The sequence below is a fragment of the Microcebus murinus genome, chromosome 10 (genome assembly GCF_040939455.1).
Source record: "Microcebus murinus isolate Inina chromosome 10, M.murinus_Inina_mat1.0, whole genome shotgun sequence".
Lineage (NCBI taxonomy): Eukaryota > Metazoa > Chordata > Mammalia > Primates > Cheirogaleidae > Microcebus > Microcebus murinus.
This window is the reverse complement of record NC_134113.1, coordinates 44,254,452-44,277,870: the sequence shown is the minus strand read 5'-3', so window position 1 is coordinate 44,277,870 and position 23,419 is coordinate 44,254,452. Positions and strand designations below refer to the sequence as shown.

The 23,419-nt window shown below is 36.5% G+C and overlaps 1 protein-coding gene across 1 annotated transcript in view; it reads right to left on the bottom strand.

Annotated features, from left to right (window-relative positions):
• The window catches only part of TSPAN8 (tetraspanin 8), a 58,222-nt gene extending 46,972 nt beyond the window's left edge, over positions 1-11,250 (bottom strand). The window contains exon 1 of the mRNA XM_076007166.1: positions 11,232-11,250. The gene's annotated coding sequence lies outside the window, so the exon portion shown is untranslated. The remainder of the gene's footprint in view (positions 1-11,231) is intronic.
• Positions 11,251-23,419: the final 12,169 nt, after the last annotated feature.

Here is a 23,419-nt window from a genome sequence, read left to right as displayed (position 1 = left end):
TGCATTTACGTTTCCTCCATGTCATTTTGTGGCTCAATAGCTTATTTCCCTTTAATGTTAATATCTCTCATTGGATATTTTATTTTAATACTGAATAATATCTCACTGGATATGGACATACCACAGTTTGTTTATACATTTACCTACTGAAAGCCATCTTGGTTGTTTTCACGTTTTGGCAAGTATGAAGAAAGCCTCTATAAACATTCATGTACAAGTTTTTGTATGGACATAGTTTTCAACTAATTTAGGTAAATACCAAAGGTAAATACCAAAAAAATTTGGTAAATACCAAAAATACACAATTTCTAGGTTGTATGTTAAAAGTATATTTGGTTTTATAAGAAACTGTCAAACTATCTTCCAAAGTAAGCTGTACCATTTTACATTCTTACTAACAATGAATAAGATTTCTTATTAACCCATATCCTTGTCAGCATTTGATGTTGTCAGTTTTCTGAATTTTAGCCATTTTAATAGGTATGTAGTGGGGTTTCATTGTTGTTTTAATTTGTAATTCCCTAATGACATATTATGTCACGTTGAACACCTTTTCATATATATTTGCCACTTGAGTATCTTCTTTTGTGAGGTGTTTTTCAGATCTCTTGCCCAGTTTTTGATTGGGTTATTTTATTCTGGTTGAGTTTCAAGAGTTCTTTGTATATTTTGGAGACCGGTCCTTTACCAGATACATGTTTTACAAATATTTTCTCCCATTTTGTGACTTGTCTTTTCATTCTCTAAATACTATTTATTTTAAGAAGAAAAATATCATCCCATATGAAACTGAGGCCCAAAAACCATTATTCTTGAAAGATTATTTTCCCAATTTACTGACACATTTTGTTACCTCTGGAAAAACTCTAACCTCATATCCACTGCCAATACCTTACTGTGTCTTACTGAATTACTCTAATAACTGTTTCCTTGGACTTGAGGATTTTAGTTCTGTAAGAACTGTGAAGGATCCGAGATTTTACCCTAATTGTAGACTAACAGGTTATCCTGCCACAGTTTGATGGTTGCTGTCAGAAGACATGAAACTCCTGGGTCAGACACAATGACTTTATTACTCATAACACAGAAAGTTCTACAAATGTCACGTTTCTAAGTGTTTTCTTTATTCCCCAAGTCCCATGGGGGAGATGCCCAGAAGCCCACATGGATATTGAATAGACAGTAAGTTTGTATCACACTGAAGAACTCTGAGCTTAGGAAACTTCAATCTTTTAAAAGGGTTTCTTCCCATCTCCCATAAGGCAGATGCTATCTCTATATTCCAAGGTTATTTACTATATAGACATTCTTGAATCTGTCAATTCCTTTGCTCATAAGCTTACAGAAATGTGAGAGACCCATGGAGAATTTTCTCCCATCATAATATTTCATCTCTCCAGGCTTATGGTGAACTTCCAGAATAAGTATTCCATTTTCCAAAAAAATTCCCATGTTTATGAAAAATATCAATAACAGTTCTCTATTACCTAAACAAAATAAAAACTCCTTAGCAGAGCATTGAGACCATTCAATTACAGTCTCCCAGTTACCCCTTCTAATCTTACTTCCTAAAACTTCCCAATAAGTATCATCATGCCAGCCAGTACAAACTTGTTGCCTTCTTCTTTTTGAAACAGCACTATCCTTTCATTCCTTCCATTCTCCCTATCTTTAATGCCATCCCCCATCAGCAATTTCATTGACACAATCAGATCTTTTTGTTCAAGCATTAAGTCAAATGATATCTCTCACATGAGACATTTTTAAAATGAATCCCTTCCTTCTCCTGAACTCTGCTAGCACGTTCCCCCATACCTCAGTTTAAGTACTTTTATTATATTTAGTTGTCTATTTGTATTTTCTCTCTACTAGCATGCAAGCAACTAGGGTCTATATTTCTTCATACCAAGAACTCTGTATATAAAATAATTGAGCAAATGAAAGAATAAGCAAACATTGTGATTTTTATATTTTCCTAAAAATTTTTGAGACAGAGACGAGGGTATAATTTTCAAAAACAATCATCTTTTATCAATAAAACAACTGCTTCTCAACTTACCAATTTTTTTCATCCTTACCATAATCAGAGATACTTTTTAGATCTTCTTGGCATTTTGGCAAAAAACCCAATGCTTCCTTTTATTAAACCTGCTGTAATGTTTTAACCTAATGTGAAAGTAGCAAAGCAAAACAAAAATTGCATTCTGGCTTGTCAGAATCCCTCTTTCTATCCCTTTTATCTGGACTAAAATCCTTCTTCAACTTTCCTAACTGCTTGACATCCTTTGAGTGCTTTCATGTTAGCATTGCTTGTCATGAAGTCACCTTGCACAACCCAGCCCTCCCAAGAGGAGAGCAGGTTCCAATTAAGCTAACAGTCAGCAGGGTGAAAACAGTGTCTGCTGAGATCAGAATAACACAGTATTTTCAAGAATGAAAGGTTCACAACTTTTTTCCAGAAACTAACAGGAAAGGCAGCTCCCAGCTTGCAAGGAAGACAAGATAGCTCCTTCAGAGAGACTGTCAGGTGGAGGAGAAAACAAGGGAGACAACCAGCTATGCAAAGAGAGGTGCAAACCAGAGGCTCTTGGCAAAAGCATGGGCTTTGTGTTCACAGAGTTCTGGATTTGGAAGTAAGACTCTCTTTCTTACCAGTTCTTTTGTCTATTTAACATTTTTTTAAGTGCCTAATTAGTGCTGGGTATGCAATAGTCAATAAGGCCAATGTAATCTCAGCCCTGGTAGATTTTACAATCTACCAGGGCTTAGACAAAAAGCAAATAAACCAACAAATCAATTTATACTTATAAGTTATGATTAATGCCATGAAAGAAATATACAAGGTGTCCAAGAAAGTCAATGATTATAAGAACCTACTTTGATTGCATGGTCTAGAAGGCCTTGTGTTGGGAGATAATGTTTAACTTGATGTGAAAAATAAGGTGCCAGCCAGACAAAGATGGGGGGGGGGGACAATTAATCAGGGAAAGGAAGGGCATTTTACCTCATCTGCAAAATGAGTATTCTCATGAAAGTTTACATATAAAATGTTTGATACAGGAATAATGCATTGTAAATGCTCAGCAAGTGATGGTTCTTGTTATTTCTATGGCTGTTGACTGTATTTATAGTTTGTAGCCAGTCTGTAAAAGCCTACAGATTACTGAAAAATCTTTTAAACCCTAACAGACACTTAAATAATAAGCATCAGCAGTTATATCTTTAAAGAAGAGAGAAATGTATAGAACATTATACACAACATAGAGAAAATATCATTTGCAACTCAGCATCCTCAGTAATTCATATGCTGATAATTAGGAATCTTACATTTGTTCTGTGAAGCAAGTGAAAAATGTAATCAAAATATAAACAGTCAGGATGCTTAACTTAATTAAGGAAACCTGTTGTTTCTGAGCAACTTTAACCACATACATTTGCATACAATTAATGTGTTGATTACAAATGACTTAAATTTTCTCATTAAAGCAAGGCAAATAAGATCTTAGCTCCACCTTTGCAAACTTGCATTTCTTGACAAAGCTTGCAATAATTAAGTTATGCTGCTAACTTAGACTGATTCTTTTCTTTAGTTAGTCCAAATTAGAGTTTTCTGTGTTGCCAGTCCTAAACTGAGCTGCTTTCCTTTAGTAGCTTTTTATAATTTATAATTTGTCATTTTCCAGAAGGCAGTGGATCCAATTAAGGTAGACTCTTTTATGGCTAAATGATCTTTGCAATAGTTATAATTTGATAAAGATTGAAAGGGTGTTCAAGATGTAATTTTCTTTCCTTTATTATTCTGCCAAATCTTCCTTTCTATAATCCTCAAGACTATTCCCACATCTCTGATTCCATATGCCCAGAGAGCCCCATACGGGCCCCATATGATTCTCTACTTACTTAAAAAAAAATTTTGCCTTTGTTCTCTGCCTCATGGGAGGAGATGAGTTGTTAGAAGAGTTGTGCAAGTTTTAGCATACAGTCCCAGAAGTCAGGCCTCCCATTGAACTAAAGGTCCCAAAGTGGACCTTAAAAAACTAATGTGTTTTATTAATGTTGACTGACAATCTTCATGTCCTAGGAGGAAGAGTTTCAGATCATCTCTAGAGTTTATCCTTTTCCGACCATTTTATAAAATATTTTAAAATGTTCAAGATCATCATTAGACAAGCTTTGGACAATGTTAAGGAGATAATTTTTTTAAAAAAATAACATCATGACTCTCATAGAGATATCCAGTGAGCATGTATCCTTAATGAGGGAATTGGTAAGAGGTTACACACAAGCAGTTCAAAGGAGAATTCGAAGATAATTTGCAGGTCAAGAATATTGAAATGAAGGTGCAAATGTAGGCAAAACTCTTGCTACTTTCATAGTGGGGAAAGAAGTCAATTGAATCTCTACTGGGATGAATCTATTTGCATATCCAAAACAGTAATTATTATTTATTGCTGTCAATTATGTACAATTTACAGAGTTGTAAAATAGCTCAAAGTTAACAAAAGCCCAGAGCCTCTATAAAATCGGAATTAGAGAACCCAAAAGGGTTTGTTCTTACCAATACAGAGTTTTACAGAACACAGTGGACACAGAAATAATGAGTAACCTTCAGTAAGTGCTTTTGTGCCTGTAATTGCTCTAAATGCTTTTCACATGATTGTTTCCCTTAAGTCTCATAGCTCCACATGGTCAGTTCAATTATACAGATGAGGAAATGGAGTCAGAAAAGAATTAAAGAGATATATCCAAGATTCCACAGGTCATAAATGGTAGAACCGGAATTTAGACCTAAGTGTGATTCCAGAGCTTGTACTTTGATCTCTGTACTCTACTATCCTCCCACAAAAGATAGAGTACTTCATTCTGTCTTTGGTGAGAGGTGGGGCTGGGAAACTGGAGAAGACAGCTGAGTTGAATTTTGACAAATGACTCCATGTATCTACAGGTCAGGTTGGCGCAGGGGATTTCCAGAAAGAAAGTAAGCCACATGAGCCAATGTACCATGGTCTGCATTGCTAGGAAAAGGCCAGGTCATGAGCACATCTTAGGTCAAACTGAAAATGGTTATATCTATTATGAAAGAAGAACTGACAAAGAATTTAAAGCTGGAGAAAATCATGATTCATTTTGCTTTTTAAAAAGAATTATGGTCTTTATTCTTTTGAATAAAGACCACTATGGAAGATGGATTAGAGACTGGGATAATCATTAAGAAACTATGGGGGTAGCACAGGCAAGAGATGATAAAGACCTAAACCAAGTCAGCAATATTGGAGAGGTAGAGGGGAAATAAATGCACAAACACATACAACATGAAGGAATATATGTGATAGAACTCAGATATAGAGCTGTCAGAGACCAATGATTTTAAGATAACATATAATAATGTTTCTATTTTAAGTTACTGGAGAGATGTGATATCATTCACTGAGGTAGAAAAAACAAGTGAATAGAAACAGATCTGGAAGAAAGAAGAGCTTGGTTATGGACAACGTTGAGTTTGAGGTGAAAATATCCAGAAGAAAATTGAATACAAAGGACTGCGGCACAGTCTAAACAGGAAAAGTCTAAACAGTGATGAAGATTCATGAATTTTATATAGCAAGGTAGTAATTGAAACCACGAAAAGAAATGAAATGACCCAAGGTAGGCAGAAAATTCAAAAGAGAAGAGAGAGAGAAAAGAACCTTGGGGCACACCAACAATAAAAGTGTGAGGAAGATGACCCATGAAGGGACCAGGAAGGAAGAGAGGTAGGGGGATTCAAAAGCAAGTGAGTTACAAATCCTTGGGAGAGGAAGACGATGGTTTCCAAGAATGATAGAAATGGTCAATTTCAAACACCACAGACAAGACAAACCCTGCTGAAGCCTGAGTCATCAGTCCCCTTGCCAGAGTGTTTCAGGAGTGTGGAAGTGTGTTGGAAAAGTTACTTGAAAAGTGAGTGGGAATAACAGAATGAAAATATTCATTTACCCTTGCTCTCTTCTGAATCCACTGATTTAACAGTAAAGAAATTTTTGAAACCGTTAAACTATGAAGACAAAGCAAGCAGTGAGGAAAAAAAATTTTTTGGAAGCTAGAAAATTGAAAAATGAGTGGTAGATGACTTAGCAAAGTCAAGAGGACTGACTCCTAAGCCAACAATAAGGAAAGATAAGCAACCTGTTTGCACCCCAGATTGCCCACCCAAGTATTCTGGAAGTAGCAGCATCAGATGTTGAGGCCACTGGAAGTTTGACTGAAGGCAGAATTCAAAAGAGGAGAATTGTTTGAAAGTTTGTGTAAAAAGCACTCAGATGCCAAGATGGCCTTCCCTCTTGAGCAGACAGGTTTTATTACTTTATGGAAGACTGGAGATTTATAGTCTGCAGAGAATGAAAAATATTCTTACACGAGAAGACACCAGCACAGTCACTGGTGGTATACCTTACTGAGTTTGGGGGTGGAGGATAAAAGAAGTTTTCATACCAAATATTGAAACTGTCAGCCCTCTTGCCCAATTCCCTACAGAAAACTGTTGGCCAGAGTTATACATTCCAGGCAGGAGAGAAGAAGAGGCTTCTCCAGAGACTCAGCCTAATGGAAAAAGACCTAAAAATACTGGCATCGGTGATTCCCCAAGGAAACTTCCCAAACAGCTCAACCTGACCACGACAGTGAAGCCCACAAGCCACAAGCTGGGACTCCCCCTACTCTCACAGAGCCTTCCATCAGCTTGTTATTTTATTTTTCAATTACTCTTTTATTTTTTTAGTTTTTATTTGTATAAATTTATGGGGTACAAGTATGATTTCATTAGCTCCTTAGTGCTACAACCTGCAATATGAACAGATAGTCAAGGGTCTCTAGATAACTAAAGAAAACCTCTAACATGAAAGGCAGAAAATAAAACAAGCACCAAATAATCACCTATGCAGGGAGGTGAAAACCTCAAAAACCTACCATTGATATAGTCAGAGATAAAGTATATTGCCTTTGAAATAGGAACAGAATGTTCTATGTCAATAAAGAGAACAATCAAAGAAGAAAGAGCTCTTAGAAAAGTAAAAATATATTTGCAGAAATAAAATCTTTAGAAAAAGGGTTTGAAGATATTGAGGAATTCCCCTAATAGTAGAGCAAAAGAGAAAGAGATAGGAACTAGAGAAAAGAAAATTAGAGAATCAATCAAAGAAGTCTGACATTCAAATAATACAAGTTTCAGAAAGAAGAAAGAGAAAAAATGGAGGAAAATTAATCATTAAAGAGCAAATTCAAGAACATTTTCTATATCGAAAGCATCTATTGAGGGCTCAGAACAATAATTAAAGATATACCCACATTAAGGCTGATCCTGAGAAGATTCATAACACTATATATAAATATATAGTCCTAAAAGGCAGCCAAAGAGAAAAATAAAATAAATGAAAATATAAGCAAAATTAAGTCACTTAGAAAATATCAAGAATTAGAGTAGCTTTAGATTTTTTTCCAGTTTTAATGAAGTATATTTAAAATACAAAAAGTGTACATATTTAAGGAGTACAATGTGTTTTGATATTAATATATATAAACATTGTGAAATGATTACCACGATCAAGCTAAATAACATAGCCATCATTTCACATAGTTATAATTTTTGGTGTATGGTCAGAATGATTAAGATCAGCATTCTTAGCAGATTTCAAGTATATAATACAGTATTATTAACTATAGTCATTATGCGATACAATAGATCTCCAGAGCGTATTCATTCCACATAACTGAATCTTTGTACCTTTTGACCACATCTCCCTATTTTATCCACCCACCCCCTCAGCCCATGGCAACCACCATTCTATGCTCTGTTTTTATGAGTTCAACTTTTTAAAGATTACACAGATAAGTAAGATTATGCAGTATTTGTCTTTCTGTGTCTGCCTTATTGCATTTAGCATAATGTTCTCCAGGCACATCCATGCCATCTTAAATGACAAGACTTCCTTCTTTTTTATGGCTGAATAGTATTCCATTGCAATATTATATTCCAATATGTACACACACACCACACTTTCTTTTCTTTACACATGCATCCATCAACAGACATTTAGGTTATTTCCATATCTCGACTATTGTGAATAATGCTGCAATTAACATGGGAGTGCATATATCTCCTTGATATATTGATTTAATTTCCTTTGGATACACACTCAGAAGTAGGTTTCTAGATCATATGGTGATTCCCTTTTCTCCATGCCCTCAAGAACACTTACCTTTTGTCTTTTTTATAGTAGCCATTCTAACAGGAGTGAGATGATATTTCATCGTGGTTTTGATTTGTATTTCTCTTATGATTAGTGATGGTGAGTATCTTTTCAAATACCTGTTGGCCATCTGTGTGTCTTCTTTGGTAAAATGTCTTTTCAGAGCCTTTGCCCACTTTTTAATTGGGTTATTTTTTCTCATTATTAAGTTGAGTTCCTTATATACATTGCATATTAATCCTTTATTGGGTATTTAGTTTGCAAATATTTTCTCCCATTCCATAGGTTGCCTTTTTACTCTGTTGTTTCCTCTTTTGTGCAGAAACGTTTTGGTATGATGCAATTTCATTTGTATATTTTTGCTTTGTTGGCCTGTGGTTTTGGTGTCATATATGAAAATTCATTACTCAGAATAATGACAAGAAGCTTTGTCCTTATGTTGTATTCAAGGTTTATAGTTTCATGTCTTACATTAAATCTTTAATACGTTTTGAGTTGATCCAATTTTATTTGTCTGCATATGGATATCCAATTTTCCCAACACTATTTATTGAAGAGATTGTCCTTTTCTCATGTATGTTCTTAGCAACCTTGTCAAAGATAAGTTGACCACTGATGTGCGAATTTATTTCTGAGCTCTCTGTTCTGTTCCATTGGTCTATGTCTGCTTTTATGCCAGTAGTATACAGTTTTAATTACTGTAGCTTTTTAGTCTGTTTTGAAATCAGGAATTGTGATGTCTGCAGCTTTGTTCTTCTTTCCCAAGATCAATTTGGCTATTCGTGGTCTTTTGTGATTCTGTGTGAATTTTAGAATTATTCTTTCTATTTCTGGAAAGAATGCCATTGGGATATTGATAAGGATTGCACTAGATCTGTAGACCACTTTGGGTAGTATGGACATTTCAAAAAATATTAATTCTTCTAATTTATGAACACAGGATGTCTTTTCATTTATCTATGTCTCCTTTAATTTTTTTGTCACTATTTTATACTTTTCAGCACACAGGTGTTTCAACTCTTTGGTTAAGTTTATTCTTAAGTAATTGATGCTTTTTGTTGCTATTATGAATGGGATTGAGTTCTTAATTTCCTTTTCAAATAGTTTATAATTTGTATATAGAACACAATTGAATTTTATATGTTGATTTTGTATCCTCCAACTTTACTGAATTTGGTTTTTAGTTCTAACAGTTTTTTGTTTGTTTGCTTTCTGGTTTTTTTTTTTTTTTTGGTCACAGCCTTAGGGTTTTCTATACATATCTGATAACATCATCAACAAAGATAATTTTACTTCTTCTTTTTCTGTTTGGATGCCTTGTATTTCTTTTTGCTGCCTAATTGATCTGGCTGCTATTTAAATAGAAGTCATGAGACTAGGCATCCTTGCCTTGTACCAGAACTTAAAGGGAAAGCTTTCAGTTTTTGCCCATTGATTATGGATGTTATCAACAGGCTTTTCATATATAGCATTTATTATGTTTAGGTAATTTTCTTCTATACTTGTTTTCTTGAGAGTTTTAATCATGAATGGATAGTGAATTTTGTGAAATGCCATTTCTGTATCTATTGAGATTATCATATGTGTTTTTTCCTTTTGTTTTGTAAACGTGGTGTATGACATTGAATGATTTACATATGTTGAACCATCCTTGCTTCTCAGAGATAAATGCCACTTAGTCATGTTGTATACTCCTTTTATTGTGCTGTTGAGTTCAGTTACCTAGTATTTTTTGAGGATTTTTGTATGTATGTTAAGCAGGGATATTGCCCTCTAGTTTTATTTTCTTGTGGTGTCTTTGTCTGGCTTTGGTATCAAGGTAATGCTAGCCTCATAAAAATGAGTTTGAAAGTGTTCCCTCTTCTTCTATTATTTTGGGAGAGTTTAAGAAGAATTGGTATTAATTTTTCTTTTAATATTTGGTAGAATTCACCTGTTAATCAATCTGAACTTGGGCTTTTCTTTTAGGGGAGGTTTTTGATTATTGATTCAATCTCCTTATTTGTTATTGGTTTGTTTAGGCTTTCTATTTCTTATTGAAATAGATTTTGATCAGTTTGTTGGTATATAATTGTTGACAATAGTCCCTTATGATCATTTTATTTCCAAAGCATCCTTTGTAATATCTACTCTTTCATTTCTGATTTTATTAATTTCTTAGTTTGGCTAAGAGTTTGTCAGTTTTGTTTATTTTCTCAAAAACCAGCTCTTTGGTTTAGTGATTTTTCTCTATTATTTTTCTCTCTATTTAATTTACTTCTTCTTTTATCATTTTTATGTCCTTCCTTCTGCTTTCTTTGGGATTAGTTTATCTTTGATTTTTTAGTTCTTTGAGGGGTAGAATTATATATAGTCAGTTAATTTCAGATCATTGTTTTTTCTCTATGTAGGTGGTTATGACTATAAACAACCCTTTTACAGCTGCTTTTGCTGTATTCCATAATTTTTGGCATATTGTGTTTCCATTTTTATTTGTCTAAAGATATTTTTTGAGTTCTCTTTGATATCTTTGGCCCATTGATTTTTCAGCAGTGTGTTGCTTAATGTCCATATATTTGTGAATTTTTCAATTTTCCTTTTGTTATTGAATATACTGCATTTTTGTGCATTTTACATAGTGTACATACTGGTTTACTGGATAGTGTCCCATAAATACTGTAGGCTTGCTTCACTCTTTTCATTTTTCTTTCTTTTTTCTCCTGTAACTGGATAATTTCATATGACCTATCTTTGAGTTTACAGATTTTTTTTTCTGCTTGACTCAGTCTATGGTTAAAGCTCTCTGTTTCATTTTTCATTTACTTCGATATATTCTTCAGCTCCAGGATTTCTGTTTGTTTCTTTTTTATGCTTTCTATCTCTTTGTTGAGTTTCTCATTTTGTTCATGTATTATTTTTCTATTTTTGTTGGGTTATCTATCTATGCTGTCTTAGAGCATGCTGAGCTTCCTTAAAACAATAACATTTGACTCTTGAACAACACAGGTTTGAGCTATGTGTACTCACTTTTATGTGGATTGTCTTCTGCCTCTGAAACCCCTGACACAGAAAGACTAACTCCTTCACTTCCTTCTCCTCCTCAGCCTACTCAACATGAAGATGACAAGGATAAAGACCTTTATGATGATTCACTTCCACTTAACCAATAATACCCTTCCTTATGATATCTTAATAATATTTGCCTTTCTCTAGCTTATTTTAAGAATACAGTATATAATACATATAACATAGAATAAATGTGTTAACTGAGTGTTTATGTTATTGGTAAGGCTTCCAGTTAACAGTAGGCTATTAGTAGTTAAGTTGGGTGGAGTCAAAATTATACATGAATTTTTGACTGTGTGGGGGGTCAAAACCCCTAGTCCCCATGAGGTTTAAGGGCTAATTGTATTTTTTTTTTATTTCGGCATATTATGAGGGTACAAATTTTAAGGTTTCAATAAATGCCCTTTAGCCCCTCCCCCCACAAGTCTGAGTTTCCAGCGTGACCATCCCCCAGATGGTGCACATCTCACTCATTATGTATGTATATACCTGCCCCCCTCCCACCTGCCCAATACCCTATTACTGTAGTACCTATGTGTCCACTTAGGTGCTACTCAGTTAATACCAGTTTGCTGGTGAGTATATGTGGTGCTTGTTTTTCCATTCTTGGGAAACTTCACTTACTAGTATGGGTTCCAGCTCTAACCAGGAAAATATAAGATGTGCTATATCACCATTGTTTCTTAGAGCTGAATAGTACTCCATGGTATACATATACCACATTTTATTAATCCATTCTTGGATTCATGGGCACTTGGGCTGTTTCCATAGCCTTGCAATTATGAATTGTGCTGCTATAAACATTCGAGTGCAGGTGTCATTTTTGTAGAGTGTCATTGGATCATTTGGGTAGATGCCCAGCAATGGGATTGCTGGATCAAATGGTAGATCCACTTGTATCGCTTTAAGGTATCTCCATATTGCTTTCCACAGAGGTTGAACTAGTTTGCAGTCCTACCAGCAGTGTAGGAGTGTTCCTCTCTCTCTGCAACCACGCCAGCATTTATTGTTTGGAGACTTTTTGATGAAGGCCATTCTCACTGGAGTTAAGTGATATCTCATTGTGGTTTTGATTTGCATTTCCCTGATGATTAGAGATGTTGAGCATTTTTTTCATATGTTTGTTGGCCATTCTTCTGTCTTCTTTAGAAAAGTTTCTGTTCAAGTCATTTGCCCACTTTTTAATAGGGTTATTTGACTTTTTTCTTGCTGATTTTGGTGAGTTCTAAGTATATTCTAGTTATCAGCCCCTTATCAGATGCATAGGATGCAAAAATTTTCTCCCATTCTGTAGGTTGTCTGTTTACTTTCATGACTGTTTCTTTGGCTGTGCAGAAGCTTTTTAGTTTGATCATCTCCCATTTATTTATTTGTGTTGCTGCTGTGATTGCCTTTGGGGACTTCTTCATAAACTCTTTGCCTAGGCCAATGTCTAAGAGAGTGTTTCCAACATTTTCCTCTAGAATTCTAATAGTTTCATACCTTAGGTTTAAGTCTGTTATCCAGCGTGAGTTGATTTTTGTGAAAGGTGAAAGGTGTGGGTCCTGCTTTAGCCTTCTACAAGTGGCTATCCAGTTTTCCCAGCACCATATATTGAAAAGGGATTCTTTTCCCCAGTGTATGTTTTTGTCTGCTTTGTCAAAGATTAGATGGCTATATGAGGATGGTTTTATATCAGGATTCTCAGATCTGTTCCACTGGTCAATATCCCTATTTTTGTACCAATACCAGATTGATTTAATTACTACAGCTTTCCTCTATAGAGAGAACTATGAAACACTGAGGAAGGAAATAGCAGAGGATATAAACAGATGGAAATGCATACCATGCTCGTAGATCGGCAGACTCAACATCAGTAAAATGTCTATACTACCCAAACTGATCTACAGATTCAATACAATACCTATTAGAATCCCATCAGCATTCTTCACAGATATAGAAAAAATAATTTTACGCTTCGTATGGAACCAAAGAAGACCCTGAATATCAAAACCAATTGTATTTTAAATTCTTTGATAATTCATAGATTTCCATTTCTTAAGTTACTTGCATTAATGCAAGGCTACATAGATCCCCCAAATTAGGCAAACTTGACACCACTAAAGTTTCTTTTGACATGGCCCGAGCCATACTGCACTATGGTGCTGGATGTAGTTCCATCCATCTGGGGAACTGGCAGAAAGCTTGCCTGCCTATACCTCCAGTAACAGACCTGCCAACAGTAGACTCCATTGTGTATCTGACAGCACACGACCCAGCTCCAGCCCCACTTGATTGCATTAATGGAGCAGTCTGGAGGTAACCCTAACCCTAAACCTAACCCTAACCCTTAAGTCCAAAGTTTCTTTTTGTGGTGTCATGCTTGTCTGATTTTGGGGATCCATGTAGCCTTGCATTGATGTTTCTGCATTTTAAAAAGCAAATATCTCTTCTTGTCTTTAACTACTATTTTGGAATGTACTGTTTCTCCTACCAGGTCTCCAGACTGGTATGATTGCCTCCAGTAACACAGCTGAGTGGGGGCTGGAGCTGGGTCATGTGCTGTCAGATACACAGTTGGGTCCACTGGAACAGGGCTAGAGCCATATCAAAGAGCCACTTCTGGTTCCACAGTCAAGTCTGGAGATAGTGGATCTGTTAGCAGAGGTAGAGATGGCAGCGTCTCATGCCAGGTACTACGGCAGGCAGGACTGCCTCTGGGACCCTAGTAGAGTGGGGCTTGAACTGAGTCACAGGGCTTAGGTACTGCAGTGGGTGGAAATTGATGATCCTGTTACTGAAGGCAGGGACAGGTGTGTCTCCTGCTGCATCCTTTAGCAGAGAGGACTGACTCAGGGCATGATAGAGCAGGCTGAAGCCTGGTAGTGAGGTAGCTTCAGGATCCACAGTCAGGACCTAGGTCAGTGGGCCTATTACTGGAGATACAGATGAGTGCGATTCCTCCCAGGTACCTCAGCAATTGCAGCCGAATTTAGGACCAGGGCCAAGTACAGCTGGAGCCAGTTTATAATGGGATGGGGTCACTTTTGGTCTGTAACCAGGACCACATTCTGTGAGCCTGCCACTGGGGCACACACCTGCCTTTTCAAAGTGGCTCTCCTCAGTCTTAGGCTTCACCAGCATTTTGCAACCTCCCACCTGGATCCAAAAGCTCCTACAAAGGTATTTTTGTCCATGGATGGCTGCTAGATAATTGTGTAGGGGAACATGAGCTGGGGACCTCCTATTCCACCATCTTGCTGACCTGGATTTTTTAACAACCCTGTGAAAATCACAGAATGGCTTCAACATTCTAAGGGAAAGTGCTTTCCAACTCTGAATGCTTTTCAACTTGGAATTCTATGTACAACCATACTACCAACTAAGTGTGAAGATAGACTGCACATGATGATATAGACTGCACAGAAGGCATGCAAAAAACCAAAATATTTACACACACATTCCCCTTGCAGTCTTTCATCAGAAATTACTGAATGGGGTACTCTACCAAAATGAGGGTGTGCCAACAGGGAAATTCAAAGGTGAAGCAAAAGAAATTCTGAGTAATGAAGAGAGATCCCTGGATGACAGCTGTGTGCCAGGTGTGGGTGACAACCAATTTAAACTGGAGAAGGTCAGAAGGCTCCAGGAGAGATGACTGCAAAAGATGAAACTGATAAAATCCCTGATGTGTTGTTTGAACACAGTGAGAGCAGATTTAGACAATTTGGGAGTGGGAGAATTGAAATAAGTACATAGAAAAACTAAGTAAATGAGAGAAAGGAAAAGTGTTAAGTTCAGGAATACAGAGTGTGCAGGAAAGGAAATATTAATACAATCATAGGATTCAACTATGAATAACATTTAAAAGTCATAGTTACATGACATCAAAATTAATATGTAACTATATTGAAAAGAAAGTTCTGAGAAGTTTATGTGTGAAGAGGGTTGTTAGAAAAACAAAGAGGATTGTTAGTAAAAGACAAATCTTCATCTTTCATAGAAAAGAAATGATCAATAGATATGACTTAAAAATCATGGAGTAATATGTTATGTAGAGATTTGAATACTGCAAAAATAAAGGAAATAAAAGTGTGTTGCCCATCGGCTGCAGAAGAGGCAAAGCTTGGGAGTACTGTTTTTTGTTGTAAGCCTCGGAGAACTATTTTACCCTTGAAAATGAGATTTTTATCAAATTTTACATTTTAATAAAAATTTAGAGGCCAGGCTCTAGCTCACTCCTATAATCCTAGTGCTCTGGAAGACTCAGATAGGAGGATCACTTGAGGTCAGGAATTGGAGACCAACCTGAGCAAGAGCAAGACCCTGTCTCTACTAAAAATAGCTGGGTGTGGTGGCCCATGTCTGTAATCTTAACTACTCAGGAGGATGAGGGAGGAGGGTGTGTTGAGCCCAGGAGTTGGAGGTTGCAGTAAGCTATGATGACACCACTGCATTCTGCCTGGTGACAGAGTGAGACTCTGTCACCAAAAAAATTAAAATTAAAATTAAACTAAATTTTTAAAAAGTGAATGTGGTTTGAGGATGTAGAGATAAGCACAAATGATTTTTGGATTAATTTAGTGGAGAAGGAAAAGCCAGTGATAGTGTGCATGTATATGTATACACACACACACACTCACACAATCAAATATATATAATGCTTAGGCATGTATACAAGCTGCAATGACAGAGTCAGAAAATCAAAAGAAGTCAAAAATGCAGATGAGAGAGGAAATGATTAAGGAACATGCTCCTGGCCCTGCAGGGGGTAGGAAGAACTGACCTGGAGAGCACACCTTTGAATAGGAGAGGGGACACCTCTTCTTCTGAACCTTAATGAAAGGGAGGAAAAGATGTGTGTAGATGCTGACAAAATTGAGGCGATGTTGTTAGGGAGGAAAAACAACATTCTAATGCTGAATTCTCAAAAACAAAATGAATTCTGGAATGTGAATCTTCACTAAACATTTGAGATAGTTTTCCTAGTTTCCCAAATCAGTCTCTATGATTTTTTTAATTTTGTCAAGTCAGCATATTCGTTGATCCCTGGTTTATTTCCTAGCTCCTGTTCAAGTCACTCCTGCAATAGCAAATGAGGGCACGTGCTCACGTGCACATGTATGCGTGCACACGCTCACACTCATGCACACATCTTTCACTCACCGATACGCATCTACTTACTAAGAATATTCTTTCTGGAAAAACTATGCTGATACTATAGCAAAGAGGGTTTTGGTATTCTCTTATAACTAAGAGAATTTGTTTTCTTTTCCCATCACTATTTGCATCTCTCAAGGAGATTAAAGCAAAAGTAATATCCTGTGGTAGCTACCAGCTTAACTCTTGGAGATTTACACTTACTTAGAGATTGCAATTCAATAATAGGTTCATCAAATTCTGTTTTCTATGCATCTCTAGTAGGTACTTTGACCTAAAATTCCACCAACAATGTCCTGTAAGGTCACATCTTCTAAATGATAAATCAAAGCCCTAGAGGAATATATAATCAATTACTTCTGCTTTCTTCAATGCTGTTTAATTTTCAATTTCAGGGTTTTTTTTCACATTAATGTGCTTATTAGTATGTTACTTCTGGTCACATTTCAGGCACAGATACCTAACATGAATAGAATATTTACAGTGTGGCATCTCCTGTGCTAAGCTTTTTACATTCATTGATTTATGTTATTCTCCTAATAGCCACCCTAGAGCATGAGTATGCCATTAGCTCCACTTTAATGAATATGAAGTGACCAAGCAAGCATTCAAATCCAGGAGTAGCAGGTAGCAGTACTGCTTCTCCAGCTGCCATGGTCCTGGGCAAAAGGATGAGAGCTTTAACCTGGACAATGGCCTTGGAAAAGATTGTGTAGATGACGCTCCTTTTCACTCCACAGCACATTTGATGGAAGTCCTTAATACAGCTGACATCTACTACAAAGTTTATATAAACCCTGCTTCCTATACAAACATCCTTCCTGAATTCTTTAGGAGTTGAATATAAGTGTGTGTATGTGTGTGTGTGTATGAGTTCACATGCCACAAACTATTTCTATGTTATCTTATCAAATCTGACAATACCACTATGAGTTACATATTATTTTCCCTGTTTATAGAAAAGGAAATTGAGATGCAGAGTGGCTAAGTGACATGTCCCTTTTTGAAAAGCTTCAGAGTACCAGGTCTGAGAGTTTGAGAGACAGTGCAACAATAGAATCATCTTTGGAACCAAGCTTTAAGTTCTGTAGCTGGGAATAACAGTGTGTATAGCTGTATTCCCCCTCTCTGTTACTCTTCTGTAAATGACCCAGAGGTGATGGAGATATGTAAATATTTTTTATTAATTTTAAAAAGAGTCATTTTGACAGCACCGATTCAGAAATGAGATATAGATTAATAGATATATAAAATATATGAGATATATGAATGATACTGTGTATATGATATAATTATGTTATAGTAGTATATGATTAGGAAATCCTATATTTATGACATTATATAAGGGACACATAAAAAGTGCATCCTAATTCTCGTGTGGTTTAAATGCAGCAACTAATAGGTTTAAACCCAGCTAATTAGTTTTTATGATACAGGAACAGACCGAGGATGTTAATTACACATAAATATAAGATCATGCAACAATTATTCCTTCACAGGGCTTAATGTTGTACAACTCAAGGTTTAACAATCCCATATGGATGCTGCAAACAGATGTGCCTGGTCCTTTTAAAAGACAAAGGCATTTCCCTAAATGACTTCGTTTCTTTCTTGCTAAAGCAGTCATGCTAATCATGAGTTCCCCTGCCTTGCAATATTCAAAGGACAGTCTTTTCTCACAATGAACCAGGAAACAACATTCTATTTTGCATTGAAAATTCACCTCACAAAATTATCCTGACCTTGGGATGTTTTTAAAGCAGAATCAGTGTGAAAACTGTCCTTGGGCACCACTCCAAATGTTTCCTGAGAAATTTCCACTACCTGAGCTGTTTAATCATGACTTTTACTTTCCTCAAATCTTACTCTTTGGCTCTTGAAAGAGTCTTTGTTTATTTCAGTTGGAGCAGACAGAAGGATTGGCATAGCACAAGGACATTTTTAATAATAAACCATGTACTCAGGAGTTAGAAAGGGATAATTCATTTCTTTTTTGTTAAAGACTTTATTTTTTTAGAGCAGTTTTAGGTTCAAAGCAAAATTGAGAGGAAGGTACTGAGATTTCCAATATACCCCCTGTTCTCATATACGGAGAGCCTCCCCCATTATCCACAGCCCCCAGCAGAGTGGTACATTTGTTGCGATTGATGAACCTACATTGACACATCATTGTCACCCAAAGATCACAGTTTACATTGAGGTTGACTCTTGGGGTCCCACATTCTGTGGGTTTGGGTATATGTATATGACATGTGTCCCCCATTATAGTATCATACAGAGTAGTTTTAGTGCCCTAAAAATCCTGTCCTCCATCTATTCATTCTTTTTTTAAAAATTTATTTCATCATATTATGGAGGTACAAATATTGTTAGGGTTACAAATATTGCCCCTGCCCCCTCTCCCTCCCCTCGTTGTGTCCAATCCCCGGTGGTGTGCATCACACACGTTATGGAAGCATACACCCCTTTCCTCCTCCCCCCTACCGCCTGCCCACCACCCGATAAAAAGTTTTGTTTTGATTTTTTTTTTTGACATTTTGGTTACATTGTATATCTTTGCCTCTCCCTAAGAAGGGTTAGAGTTATGCCCTTCCCCTCCAAAATACTCGCCACCTCCCTAAGAATGCCCCCCCCAATCCCTGATGAGCATTGCCACCATTTGAAAAACCATAGTTTTAATCAGTCAGTACCAATTTGATGGCGAGTAGATGTGGAGCCCATTTTCCATGTCTTGTGTCGCCTCACTTTGGATAACGGGCTTAAGCTTAATCCAGGATAGCATAAACGGTGCTAGTTCACTGTCATTTCTTAGGATTGAGTAATATTCCGTTGTGAGGATATACCACATTTTAATTATCCACTCATGAATTGATGGGCTCTTGGGTTGTTTCCATGACCGTGCAATAGTGAATTGTGCTGCTAAAAACATCCGGGTGCAGATGTCTTTATAATAGAATGTCTTACGCTCTTTGGGGTAGATGCCCAACAATGCTATTGCAGGGTCGAATGGTTTTTCTATTTCTAGCTGTTTGAGGTATCTCCAAATTCTTTTCCACAAAGGTTGCACTAATTTGCAGTCCCACCAGCAGTGTAGGAGTGTTCATTCTTATTCATTTCTTTTTCAAATCAGATGAAGTTGTATTTTTCTTCTAAGGAATCCAGATATATTAAGGACATCAATAGAGTATGTAGGTGCATGCTATATGCACCATCTTCAGAGTTCTGCCTACTTTAATGGACTTTTTTTCTTTCTATAAGGAAGATTTTAGAAATTAAACTTATTTTGTTAGAAAATGAATAATGAATTTGCACACAGATGCCAGCTAAATCCACAGCAAAATTTAAAATACAAAAGAGGTCCACATTTGTAATTATGCAAAACATCAGAAATATGAAGCCGTTACACCCAAGGGAAATACACAAATTAAAAAAATCTCATAACTTGTGTGACTTTCTGAGACTTGTACTCTTCTCTCATTTCATGCTACATCATGTGTTCCTGTTTCATCAAAGCAAACAGTTTGTTTCATTTAAAAATCTCTTCAATGAGCTTAGTGAGAACAGCTGCTATGCAGGTCTCTCCCCTCACACTGATACTACTGAGTGTCTTTCTTGTTCTGTTTCCACTCTAGACTTGATTAACCATATTTGCAAAAAGTCTGCTTAGCCACCTGTTTCTCTGTCTCTAGCTAATTGTTGTTTGTCCCAGGTGAGAAGACTAGGTGAACAACATTAGTGTATTTTTTATAGGGAAAACAAATAAACTTTTAATAGGAAAGGAAACGAAAGGGGAGAGGAGGGGATGGGAGGAGAAGGGAGGAGGGAAGGAGGGAGGGAGGAAGGAGGAAGGGAGAGAGAGGGAGAACTTTTTTAATAAGAGTTTGCCTTGGTTGTTTGCTTTTGGGGGGAGTGCAGTTCATCAGCATAATAGTTATATTGTAATTAGTATAAATCAGTTACCCTAGGACAGGAGTCAAGGCAGAGGCAGTAAGTATCCATTCTTTCCCCTGGCTTCAGTATATGAAATATAGTTGTAAATCTGACACAAGTTGTCTGTCCTGACATCATTTGGCCAATGAGTACATACTCCCCAACCTGGGAGAGGTAAACCAAACCCTCTGCCCCCCCCCCAAAACACCCCTGCTGCCATTGTTTTAATAATCTCACTTCACTATATTATGTTTCAAACTGGTTACAATTCAACAAACTCTTTTTTGCAAGAAACAAAGATGTGTTGACAAATGTCAAAGAACAACTAAATAACACCTTTAAGTTGTTAAGATGAACATAAACACACTCTGCTTTAATAAACTAATCAGACGCTTATCCATATATTGCACACAGACTCACCATCAATAAAGTAGAACTGCCAAGACTGAATGCTGGAAATCAAATAAAAGAAATGCTGACCCTAAATTTACACACATTTTGGATGTATAGCATTAATCCTTTAATTCTCTTTAATTTTACACATCTGGTGCTCTTTTTGCCTGTGGATTTCTATATATAAATAAATACTAAGAGTATAAGCTTTGCATTGTTCTCTAAAGCAATATGGTTCCTTTGGAGCTGCCTAGGATGCAACTTTGCAAACACTTGCCTCTTTGTTGGGGCAACATCTTCAGAAGTCTAGAAACTCATCACCCCTAGCAGATCTGGTTATAAAAACTTAGCAGTGCAAAAACTTCAGTGTCCAAAACCATTAACTCTAACTTACACTGCAAAATCACTGGTAGCAAAGTAGATAGATAGATAGACAGACAGACAGACAGACAGACAGACAGACAGACAGACAGACAGACAGATAGATAGATAGATAGATAGATAGATAGATAGATAGATATAGATAGATCACCCTTGATCATATGTACGTTTCCACCTAAGCATATCTATGTAAAGGGCCTTGTCTCTGGAAAAAATATCTGTATAGAAGACAAGTGTATGCATTTGTGATCTACTAATTATGGATGGGAATCTAGGGGATAATTCCATGCTTCATCTAATAACAACCCTATCCTTTTGAGTGAAAAAGGAAGAAAAAGTTCCCTCAAGATCCTGTTAATTTTATTACTTACTAATGAAGAAAGTGAATAGATTAGATCTAATTTAATTAGCTAAATGCCTTTATATAGCTTTTCCATGAAAATGAGAAAAAAGAAAAAAAGAGCCCCAGTCTGGAATCTATAAGAATATTCTTTAGAACATCATATGCATGGCAGTTTCATTGCCAAGAATCAGAATAATGAAATGATGTATTGGGATCCTTGGTGTCCAGTCCTGGTTTTCCCTTTCAGTAGTTATATGATGTTAGGGAGGTTGTTTAATGTCTTTGGGCCTTTATTTATTCGCATTTTGCTAATGGATAGGAACTATGTCTGTTTGTCTTGCTTTATTGTCTTGCATTATTCATAATGGTTTTTAAACTCAGTTAGTGAAATGTATAAAGGGCAGAAAAATTATATTATGAAACTAGTAATGTTATCAACTTCCAGTTACATCTCTTTCTATTTCTATTTCATTATTTCCTTAAGGTCACTGGTGGCACACAACAATTACTAGGCAACATAGCTTGGCAGGAGCAAAGGCAAATAGGAGTTTGTCCAGTATTAATATCTGCTGATGCAATTAATCAAGCTTGCAGAGCTTCCTGGGAAAACAAATGCCTACAAGGGGAAAATGGATCTGCTTAACAATGATTTCCAGGCAGCTCTCCTAGTTGATGCCAGATGAGTGACTAAATCAGGGTTCAGCAAACTTTTCTGTAAAAGAGTAGATAACAAATATTTTAAGCTTTGCAGGTCTTTGTTGCAGCTACCTCACTCTACCATGGTAGCACAAATGTAGCCATAAACCATATGTAAATCAATAAGCATGGCTATGTTCCAAAAAAACTTTATTTATGGTCACTGATATTTGAATTTCATATACTTCTCACAAGCCACAAAATATTATTCTTGTGATGTTTTTCAACTTTTAAAAATGTAAAAACTGTTCTTAACCATTGGGCACACAAAAACAAGCATTGGCTGGGATTTAGCCTGGGGGCCTTACTTTGCAAATGCCTAGATGAATGTTAGGAAATTATAGAGGATAGTCAAGGGGGTTCTGTCAACATTTCTGTTTGGGTTGGATTGTGTGATTATTAATTGTTCTCAGCACTGATTATGCTTTGTAATATATCGTGATAGTGTCTATGGATCAGGGACACTGTGCAAAGTGAATACACACAGAGAGAAAGAAAAAAGAAAATCTCCTAGAGGCACTGAGAGAGAGAGAGGCAAGCCAAGGAGTGCAATGAGTCCTAAACCAGATGGCAGGCACTCTGATCTCTGGCTCTGCCCTTGTTACAGAACCACCATGAGACTAGAGGAAAGATAAAGGCAGGAAGGAGCCCAGACACAAAAGGCAATGCCACATTGTCTGCAAACGAATTGGCAACATTCTCCTGTCTTACAGAGTTTATCTAATATATCAACAGTCAATTCTTCCCAAACCAGCTTGACAGGCCTTAAGAAACCCCTGCCTATCGTGGATAGTAAAATTTTAACATGGATACTCAGTCTTGTCTCTAGTCCCATTTGGAAATTGCAAATACTTCTTGAAGGAATAACTCAGTAAATCACCAGCGTTGGTTTGGACCAGGTTATTTTACTTAGTGTTTGGAGCAAGTAGGTGTAGAGGGTGATCAGGCACTCAAGGAGGAGAAAGAAGGGTCAAGAACAGAAGGAAGAAGCCAAACTTTGCTAGTTCCACAGTTCAAGCTAAGTCAATCCCTGCCATTCATTCCATGGCATTCGTTGCACTCCTGCTCGACTCAAAGTATTTGGCAACCAGAGCTTTTACCTTCATGATGCTTACAAACACAGAAATCTGATTAAGGCATTCTTTCTGTGTTAATAATAACTAACATTAAATAAGAAGCTCAATTGTACTCTAGTAAGAAACCCCAAGGTTAATTGAGAATTTCAGAATTGTCTATTTTCATTCAAAATAACCCACAATAAAAATCT